The following is a 9,003-nucleotide window of genomic DNA, read 5'->3' on the forward strand; positions in this document are numbered from 1 at the left end:
AAGTATATAATATTTAACAGCTATTACACTATAGGCGATTCACGAAACCTGCCTGGCCCAATGAAGGGAACCAGTCCCCTTGATTGGGCAGATAACACATGCATTTATTTTTCAAATAATTCGTTAACAGTGAATATTTACGACTCTTTTGTCCACCTTAGTGAAACGCAAAAGACAATGTTCAAATTGCAATGAAAATAAAAGATTTGCTGCAGTATTCAAGGATGTTATTACACATTTTCTTTAAATGGCCCATAGATGGCAACCTTCCCCTCAACGTTTCTTAGTCGCCATGTAGCTTCGAGCTCTGGGAGAAGAAGTGCTTTGATGCGAAAGTGGTCGAGGCGCCGAACAATAACCCAGCAGCACTGAGCCTACAGCTCGTTCTTGCCGAGTTCAAGAGACGAAAAGACAAATCCCAAATTATGTATTCCAACAGTCACTGTTTCGTAGCCATTCTGACTGACCGACAAACACAGGGTAGTCAGAAACAGCCTGAAAAGCTTGAATGGGTGTTGCAGGGTAGGTTGTGCCGAGAAAGAATTGTTAAGGAAAAAGTGCGATGCGTTTCGCTGTTTCGGAAATCATTACCGTCTCCTCTTGAGCACTTGAATCTGCGTGCCCTACGTCATGATTGGCTAACTTCAATGCAAATTAACTCGGAAACGGTGCAACGTATCGAATTATTTTCTTGACCTCTAATTCTCAGCACAACCTACGCTGCAACAGCCTTACTAGCTTCTCAGCCATTTTTGGACCACCAGTATGTGCGCCAGACATTTGCGATTAGTTTTCAGAGTGTTCAAAACAATTATGGAATCAATATTTTGAGGCACAGTGACTGTATCAATTGCAGAATATTTGTGCATTCCCATTGTACTGAGTACTTCATTTCCTTTCACGTACAGCGAGAATACGAGTGACGATGTGATTGTCTATTTGCAGCTAGTTGCAGAGTGTGCAGTTTCTTTTTATTAGGAAATGTCGTGTGTAATTAGAACAGTCACTTATTCTCAGTTTTATGACGGAGTATTCTTTGCTTTTATGAGTCACGCTGGGAACGGGTAAACTTGATTGTCGCAGTGAGCCGAACACTTCATTACGCAGTTAGATTCATATTTTAGGTCCACTATATGACTTTTTTGCTGGAACATTAATATTTTCACGGGATTTTTATGCTAACCTCCTAACTGTACTGGTTCACCCGAGATAAAATTTTAATTTTTTACGATACTCTCTGGAAGGGAAATGTGAAATACCTTCTAATAAAATCAGTCTTTCAAACAATAAAAGAACCACCACAATCCTGCTTCCACTCTAATGTGTGTTAGCTCCCAGGAAACGAAAAATCGTCAAAAATTTAATATATCTTTCCGCACCTCGTTTTACACAAGGATCAGATTCAGGTGAAAGTACTCCTCTGTCTTAAACAATTGAAGGACAGAGGACACACATTAGATTTTTTTTATATTACTTCCAATGAGAAAATTGAAAATAATTAATTTTTCTTAGCTTATTTTCTTGAGGATGTACACATTTGGTTCTGATTGTATACAGTGTTGTCTAGAGGTACTTCAGATTCCTAACGGACGCAGAAGGATATTAGGTTCTTCAGCTGCAGAATTTATTAACACCAGTAGTAAAAGCTGCAAGTGTTGATTTTCATTAATATCACATTTATTCTATACATTCACGTAATTATCCTTGCGACAAGTTAATTACAGACACAACCCAGAGAGTGCTTGGTACAAAACCAACATTCACGTCTTCCATCGCCCACCAACCTCATACAACAGCCACCTCACACAAGCAACATAATTGACGGCTGAGGTGGCCGAGCGGTTCTAGGCGCTGCAGTCCGGAACCGCGCGACTGCTACGGTCGCAGGTTCGAATCCTGCCTGGGGCATGGATGTGTGTGATGTCCTTAGGTTAGTTAGGTTTAAGTAGTTCTAAGCTCTAGGGGACTGATGACCTCAGATGTTATGTCCCATAGTGCTCAGAGCCATTTGAACCATTTTATATAATCGTGAATTTACTTGTCGACAATATTTTCTTTCAAGCTGAATTGACAGTTTATAACTAACAGTATTAACTTCCATAACTTCCAGTGGACTTAACGTTTAATAATTAAAATTCGAAAGAAATACATTAACGGAAAAAAGCAACGGAAAGAAGAGGCTGTGCATCTTAAATGAAGCTTAGCAGGCACTTTTCTATGTCTGAAGGATGATGTCACTATATATATATATATATATATATATATATATATATATATATATATATATATATATATATGAAATTTGTTATTAACAATCCGAACGAATTCTAAAGTAATAGCAGTGTACATGGCTACAACACTAGGAGAAAGGATGGTCTTCACTACTCAAGGGGGTAAATTATGCTGCCACAAAAGTCTTTGGTCACTTACGTAATGGCGTCAAAAGTCTGACAGATAGCCATATAGCATTTAAAAGGAAATTAAAATAATTTCTTAATGGAAACTCCTACTCATTAGGTGAATTTCTGGATATAGTAAATGGGTAATTTCCCCAACCCCCCAAAAAAAAAAAAAAAAAAAAAAAAAAAAAAAAAAAAAAAAAAAAAAATTAAAAATATTAAGTTTCATATAATATTTTGTGTAATGTAAGACCTTGTATAGACACCTTTTATTAACCTGACACGTTCCACATCATTACAAAGTGTCGTATTGATGATCTATGGAACAAGTACTAATGTAATCTAATATATTCAGATTTCGCGCCAGTCGCATAAGTGTGGCACTACTAGCGCCGCTATGAGGATGAAAGTCAGATTTACTTTAAATACGCTTTGCAACGGTCGTGCGCTTTAGTTAGTATTGAGACTCGAAGTGGTGAATTGACGTCAGTCAAGGATGCTTTTAAGGCAACGAAGACGCCATTACTAACACCTCACTGAGTTTCAAAGAGGTCGTGTAATAGTGCTACGAGAAGCTGATCGACTGCTGGCAGCGGTAGTCACGAGCAGGTATGACCGCAAGAAGACTGAGCTCCAGACGGCCACGTGGCACTACCAGAGGGAGCACCATCGTGTTCAGCGTGTGGCTCCGGTGCATCGTGTTGCATCTGCAGTAGCAATTTGAACAGCAATTGGCAGCACATCACACAACGAACTGTAACAAATCGGTTACTTCAAGGACAGCTTCGAGCTGGAAGCTGTAGCGTCTGTTCCACTGACCCCGAACCTCCGCCATTTGCAACTTCTTGTTATCAGGCGAGAGCTCACTGGAGGGTAGGTTGGAGGTCTGTTGTGCTTTTTGATGAGAGCTGGTCCTGCCTCGGCGCCAGCGAATGCCGTTTGTTGGTTCGGAGGCGGCAAGTTGAAAGCCTGCAGCCAACCTGTCTGCGTGCTGGACACATTGGACCTACACGAGAAATTGTGGTACGGGGCACGATTTCGTATGACAGCAGAAGCACCCACGTGGTTATCCCATGCACCCTGACAGAAAATTTGCACGTCAGTCTGCTGATTCGACCTGCCTTGTTGCCATTCATGAACAGCAATCCAGGGTGTGTTTTCCAGCAGAATAACGCTCGTCCACATGCCGCTGCTGTAACCCAACATGCTCTAGAGAGTGTCGATCAGTTGCCTTGGCCTGCTCGATCACCATATCTGTCTCCAGTAGAGCACATATGGTACATCATCTGACGACAACTCCAGCATCAACCACAAACAGCACTAAATGTCCCTGTACTGACCAACCAAGTGTGTCTGGCATCGTACTCCATCCCACTAACTGACATCTGGGACCTGTACAGCACAACGCATGTACCTTTACATGCTTCCATTCAACTTTCTTGCGGCTACACCGGTTATTAATATACCAGCATGACACATTTCCAGTGGCTTATCTCGCGCTTACGTTAACTTGTGATCTTGCAACGAATATCACTGAAATATGGTTCAAAAGGCTCTGAGCACTATGGGACAACATCTGAGGTCATCTGTTCCCTAGACTTAGAAACTAATTAAACCTAACTAACCTAAGGACATCACACACATCCATGCCCGAGGCAGGATTCGAACCTGCGACCGTAGCGGTCTCGCGGTTCCAGACTGAAGCGCCTAGAACCGCTTGGCCACACCGGCCGGCACTGAAATGTGTTAGCTAGACAAATGTATTCCCAAAGTTTCATTACTCTGCATTAATTATTTTCCGTCAGTGTAAAAGACATAATAAGTAATCGTATTCTTCTAAAAATAACGAAATCATTATCATCTATTGATATTCATATTCGAAGACATACTTTGGGTACAACTGTAAAAAAACTGCCTCATTAATATCGTTAAAACAACACAGTTTCTAAGATCACGGTTTTAGCTATAGAGATCGTGCCGTGAATTTATAGCATGTATCGAATACTACAGTACGTGACAAAAGAATGGCCACTGACCAAGTTCCACTGCATTACGGAATTTATACCCGCTAGACAGCAGCATTCGCCTCGAAAACAGACAAGTGGCGTAGCTGGTACCTGCACTTGCGCACGGGTATGAACTCGAGAATTCTTTCTAATCTTTCCACACGAGATGAACCACTTCAAAGACTACAGACTTCCAAACTACGCTCCGCAAGACTGTCTCCACCGCAGGGAGCACAAAACTACCCTTGTGCAGCCCACGAGCGATACTGCCCAACTCCCGATTTCGCGAGCTCTCAAAGCGCTCCGGCCACTCAAAATAAGGATGAAGAATCCATGCATTTTCATTGGCCGCCCCCTTCTCCTGCTTTTGCAAGGTGCTGATTTCCAGAGGGATTTTCACTAGTTTTCTGCAACGCATGTCGGAAAATGCTGGCCACTGTGTGAAATCACAAAGCAGACGTACAGGCTCTAGTCGCAACCCATTTAAGAATATGGGAGACCAGCGAGAAAAAAAAAAAAAAAAAACCACATTGGCCCTTTTTTTTGACATGAAGCTCACTTCAAACTTCCACAAGTTCCCCTAATTCTAGCCCTCTCACACCTACTAGTCCAACGCTGTAAGTAGCATCCACTCTCCAGTTGCTCTTTCTCGCTGACTCCTTCAGTCCGGCTCATTGATATTATTTCTGTAGACAGCCACAGTTTCCTTCGTTCTGTACTAATAGTACACTCGCCTCTCACAGTCACTCTCTTCCTCTTCCTCTTCCTCCTCCTCTCTCTCAATGCTAGAATCAAATTTCTTCCTAGCTTCTGCTGTTGTGTCCCCTCACTGTTACTATCTCTCTCTTCCTCTTTGTCGCTTTCATACACTCTCTCTCTCTTTACCACTGAGTCTCATTCACTTCCATTTTCTCTTTATTCCTCTCCCCCCCCCCCCACCTTTGCCCCAACCCTCCTCGTGGCACTGTCTCAATCATTCTTTTCCTAGCACTATTGTATCGCTGTCAACCATGTTCCACTACCTGTGTCCCTCTCTCTATCTCACTCTGCCATTGTCTCCTTCATTCTTCCTTTAATACAACCACTGTCTACTGTCTTTCGTACTTTTCCATCTCTCTGCCACAGCCACTGTCTACTTCTCTCTCAGTATAAACCAGCGCGATTTTTTGGATGCTAACATTTTTGTGAAAATTTTTAAAGTTGGTGAGGAGATAGCATGAGGCAGCGGGTACTCACTTTTCAAAGTCTTCTAAATAAACGGGGACGTATTCCGTGCTCCGATAGGAGCATTTTTCCGCTGGTTTCTTCTTTTGCGTGCTGCAGCAGGGCATGAAACTTACATGAAAAGAAATGTATTGATCAGTAATATTTAGATAGGTAGTTTACTCACGTGAAACTGAAATAACGCAAAAATAATTTTACTTATCAGAGCGGATTTTATGTGCAAAATGAAAAAAGTATGTGCTTCAATACTACAACATGTGGTCCCCAAATGATAACGGAGGCACTTTACAGCATATTTCTCCCTGCTACGTCACCTTATAAACTACGATTTCGCCTCACACCGGATTTTACCACGTGCATTTTACGTGTACAAGTAGGGTAACTTTGAATCTCTGTGTCTCGGAAATTAATACAGATATAAAGAAAATTCTCAAGGTTGTTCGAGACTGTAATATTGGAAATACGTCGTAAGAATTACAGCCAATCGTTGTGCATAGCCGTCTCGGAAACCACGGCTGGGTTTTGGTATCCAAAAAAAACAAGTTTTACGGTGTTTCTCAGTAATGGATAAAAAATTTTGAAAACGGGGATAAGGCAATTCAAGATAAATGCTGCGGTTATTTATAATTTAGATTTCACCTCATATCGGATTTAACGCGTAGCCGTAGTGTAAATTTGAACCTCTGTATCTTGGGATGGGTAAAGACATCAAGAAAATTTTGATGATTTTTCGGGATCTTAGGAATATGTCATACAAATCTCAGCCATTTGCTGTGCATAGCCGTCTTGGAATCCTCAGCCGGGTTCAGGTCAGCTGGAAAGAGCAAAACTGTAATAATGTGCTCCCTGAGAAGTTTTCCTAGGAACCGCCCATCAACTACTGGTGCCTCCACAGATCGCATTAATCCCAACGTAGACCACTTTAAATGCGAAAAGAACCAATCGATTTCCTCCATTTGCCTAAGCGGGAGGATTGGCCTTGTACTGTAGGATAGTGACACTAAGATGATCCCATTGGGTATTCAAATGGCCCCTATCCCAACGGCTATCCAAAACACTTGACCCTACCTTTTTGTTACTAACAGAAACGAGGGTATGAGCACCGGAAAATCCCGTTTTCATGCCAACTGTTTCAGATCATTAGGTACGCATACTGTCGCATGCATACCGATCGACCGGGCCACCACCTCCAGGCTGAACACTCCCTTCCCCCGCATGATGGCTCTGGCGGTCGCAGCAGCCACCTGACAAGCACACAGCGGCGGCTCGGAAATGATATGTTACAACACGTGTTTGCCGGCCTCCCATTGCTCAGGTCGGCAGCTGCGCGTGACTGCTCAACACCCGCGCGCCGGCTAGCCCACGTCCATTTATTGTGCTGTCGCGCTCTGGACACTTTGCTGACTCTCGCCCCGAGAGCAGCGCTTTGCAACTGTTTTGACCGGACGTCTGCCCCCACTCGAGACGGCTCCACTCGGCCGTCGTTTGTTTGCGGATGTCGTGGAAACGCACCTGTCCCTCTGTGATCCGCCAAAGCCTTTCCATCAGATCTGGACATCCACAATAAACGCTGAGATTCTGGGTCTTGTAGGAAAGCCACTATTTGCAGTCATACCGGATGTCCGACCAAACTTTCACGGCTTTATAGACCCAAGACTAGTAACGATATGGACCCAGAAACAATACAGGATGTCTGGGCTAGAGGTGTACAACAACATTTGTTTATATTTCGGTACCTATTAAGGTTTATAGCTTTATTTGTCTAGCATTGTACACAGGAGTTCAAACATTTTTATGTATGTTGCTACAATTCAGTGTGGGCACTGTTTGTATCTTGAGAGATACCGAAATGTTAGTTAAATTCTCGACACATGTTCATAAGAATGACAGATGTTATAGCTTATACTGTGGAGTAGATCCCTTGTCTCAGATCTGCCTGATGTAGAAGCCTTGTTTTATAAACAATATCCTCGATAAACCACATGCACCACATCCAGTGGATACACAAGCATCGCAGATCTTCTCAATGAACACCGCATTGAGATTGTCTAGGAGGTAATCAAAAAACTCGCCACACGCCTGTACAGGAAAATGAGACACTCGAAAAATTCATTCATCCTTAACCTGGGAAACTACGATCACAACCACAGGAGAAAACACAACCGCCGAAAAACACCTCTATTTAGGGACAATTAACCACCTATGTATAGCACCAACACACAGACATGGCAAATACTGGTGAACCCCTGCAGCACAGCAGAGTTAAATCGCTCTGCCAGCCGTAAACAAGCTTATCGACTGGCAACGCAGGGAAGCCGTATTGCACACTAAACGCAAACAAACCCAACCAAAACCCATACACAACACGATAGATTTATGACCAATCGACCATTCAAGCCCTATCTTGTTTCAGGTGCAGACACTGCAGCTGGCCTGGGAGACTCGCAGATGCCCAGTACCCCTCCTCGATAGGATTGACACTCTTTATGACGACGTAAACTACGACAACGGTACCCAGTTTTGCAGGATACCCAAAACTAACAGCAACCTCACCTTTGCAAGATCTGTCACAGATATCAAGAAAACCGTACCGCTCTTACTACCGGACGAGACTGTCACAGAGGTTTGTATCCCTTGGCAACTGTCTTGGCACTTTTTTTCCTCTCTGCCCTTTAAACCGCTACCCTTTATTCTGTTTTCGTCCACTGTTTATCTCCTCGGTACGACCGTATTAGTGGGCAAGCGTACCCAGACGTATGTATAACACCACAGCCCCACAGTCCGCGAAGTCCTCGATTAGTAACTAAAGAATACGGATATGACAGTAGATCTTTTGAGATGGCCACCACATTGGTGTGGGCGTGTAGGGGCTCCACCCTTCTAAAAACCCAGCGGAATCGACAGGGAGACCGTGGGGGCTACGTGATGGAAACCATCCTTCCGATAAATCCCTCAGGAAACATCTCATGGAGAAATCTGGTACATCTCGATGATAGTGGTGTTGGATACCATCCTGTTGGATAATAAATGTCAGAGGCATCTATGGAAGCCCACAGTTCACCAACGTGGCGAGAAATGTGTGCCGTGTCACTGGCACACATACGCCATACGACTCAGCGCTGATGAGGATCACACCTTCGAGAGTGTCTCCATCAATTGCGTATTTACTCAATAACATAAAATCTCGATTTTTGTCCTTATAGGGATTTGTTTGTGTGTATGTGTAGCCCAAACACCCTGTAAATACTGGCGCCGAGATTGAAACTGTGTATCTTGACTTTCAGAAGCTATTCAAATGGTTCAAATGGCTCTGTTCAAAAATGGTTCAAATGACTCTGAGCACTATGGGACGTAATTGCTGAGGTCATCAGTCC

The sequence above is a fragment of the Schistocerca americana genome, chromosome 4 (assembly GCF_021461395.2).
Source record: "Schistocerca americana isolate TAMUIC-IGC-003095 chromosome 4, iqSchAmer2.1, whole genome shotgun sequence".
NCBI lineage: Eukaryota > Metazoa > Arthropoda > Insecta > Orthoptera > Acrididae > Schistocerca > Schistocerca americana.